This window comes from Pyxicephalus adspersus, unplaced genomic scaffold (assembly GCF_032062135.1).
Source record: "Pyxicephalus adspersus unplaced genomic scaffold, UCB_Pads_2.0 Sca4526, whole genome shotgun sequence".
Classification (NCBI taxonomy): Eukaryota; Metazoa; Chordata; class Amphibia; order Anura; family Pyxicephalidae; genus Pyxicephalus; species Pyxicephalus adspersus.
In genome coordinates, this window is record NW_027321529.1 from 1 (window position 1) to 2,197 (window position 2,197).

Below are 2,197 nucleotides of genomic sequence, written 5' to 3' on the forward strand. Positions count from 1 at the left end.
CCAGTCTAGTATTAGGTGCATACCAAAGTAACATATTTTCTTTGTTTTCTCTACAGAAATCGGGCCTCGTACAACAAATTGAAGCATCAAAACACTATACAATTTTCGTCCCTGATAATACCGGTATAAAGAAGTATTACAATCGATCTGGATCGAGCAACCTGGTAACCGTATAGAAATGTTTTTCATAAATATTTTTAGCATTTAAACTATAATATTTATTATCAGTTGATTGTATTTTCATTTTATTTATTTTGTTAATTGAAGTAAAAAGTTAAGCAATCCTATTTTATACTGCTGCTAATCGCCCATTGACTGAAACAATAAATCTAAGTGCTGCTACACCTACCTCTCAAATGGTTAAATTGCCTTAATCATACAAGTGTCCCACAGCAAAAAATATGTTTAAATCTGAAATCTAAATCTGATTTTTTTTCACTCAATAACCTAAAATTTAAGCTAGAGTTTCTAACCTTTGTACGCAACAGATTTTTTACAACAGTAGGTAAGGAGATGCTGGAAAACATGTAACTGGAAGCCTATAGCTTCACGTGCTGCCCAAATATTAGGATATATATTACTGGCATGCGGTATTTCAAAATATTTATTTAAAAAAATGCAAATTTATTTCTAATCTGTGTGCAAAGTTATTATATAGTCCCTTAAATGTCTACTTTAGCAAGTCTGAAAACAGTTGTACCTGTTAAATGGCACTTTAGAGATAATTACTATCTTGTATACATCTGTATGCCTGCATGCATGGAAAGAAGAGTGTGATTTAATTAAAGTAATGCATTCAACTTGTGTATTTTAGGATAACGGCACAATACAATATCACGTCATACTGGGTGAGAAGCTGATGCCGGCAGATCTGACGAATGGAAAGCATATATCCAGCATGCTGGGATTTTCTTATTGGCTGATGTTTTTCAAAAGGTACAACCAGGTACAGTACATTGATCTACAAAAGTTGTGGTGATTTAATATATATTGGACCAATGTTTCTCAACCGTGGCTCTGTTGAATTCTTCCAGAGGTTTGGTAGGGGTTCCTTGAATAATGAACAGTTTGTGCCCTTCAGGTCAGTTATCGCTGACACCAGTGTAAGAGTCATTCATTCCACAAGGATAATGTACTATGAACTGGGCAAATTATAGATATTGGCAGAGGTTCCCTGGGACCTGAAAGTTTTTTCAATGGTCCCCCCATGTTAAAGGTTGGGAAAGGCTGAATTAGATACATTAGGCCTGATTTATTAACGCTCTCTAAGGCTGGACAGGATACGCTTTCATCAGTGGACCTGGGTGATTCAGCCAACTTGGAATGGATCTAGCAAAATACTTTAAAGTAACACATTCCAGGTTTACTGGATCACCCAGCTTCACTGATGAATGTTTATCCTCTCCAGCCTTGGTGAGCTTTCATAAATATATTCCAAAAATTTTAGCTTTGGCATAGATTAGGTTTGGAACCCCTGATGGTTAATTTTAATTACGTGTGTCACATGGGGAAAAGAAAACAAGATAAAGTCTCTTTAAAATAAGGATAAAAGTGGTCAGAAGGACAAAAATCCACTCGGTGGGGATACACGCAGCAATAACATCTTGACGGCTAAACCTTAGCTACCTCAAATGTAGCCTTTAATGGAAATGAAAAGAAACAAATACACATATTCATGTTTTTTTCCATAATGCTTACAAGTTTTTTGCAGTCTGCATTTACTACTCTCTAGGTGTAAAAATGTAAATCTTTTTTTTTTTTGTTTAATTTTTTTTACAGACATTTGTTCATGATGTTCCAATAGATGGCAGCCCCATATTTATACCCTAGATGAAGTTCTGTGTCATTGTAATAGCAATGTATGTTGTGGTCTCTGTACACATATATATGTAAGAATACACGAGGAGCCCACGTGCTATGTCCATAAGCTCAATATACAGGGTATGGATAGAACTGACCTTATAACAATTAAAGGTTCAGTTGGCCTTTATATATACAAGGTATAACTGGCACGCTAGGAAACACATAGTAGTCTTTGACTGTAATTTAATTTTGTATAAATGAGCAACACTAAAAAAGTATCACAGGACAAACACCTAATCTACCCGAATCACCCAGCTGTGTAAAGCTGACACATTTGTGGGCTGATGTAGGGAGTTCCATATCCCAGAAACACATTGGTTTCTTCTCTTCATGG

The 2,197-nt window shown here is 35.6% G+C and overlaps 1 long non-coding RNA gene across 1 annotated transcript; it reads left to right on the plus strand.

Annotated features, from left to right (window-relative positions):
- Positions 1-53: 53 nt before the first annotated feature.
- Positions 54-1,813, plus strand: LOC140321468 (uncharacterized). Its single transcript, XR_011918954.1, has 3 exons — positions 54-164; positions 815-946; positions 1,780-1,813. It is a non-coding gene; the product is annotated as an uncharacterized lncRNA (long non-coding RNA).
- Positions 1,814-2,197: the final 384 nt, after the last annotated feature.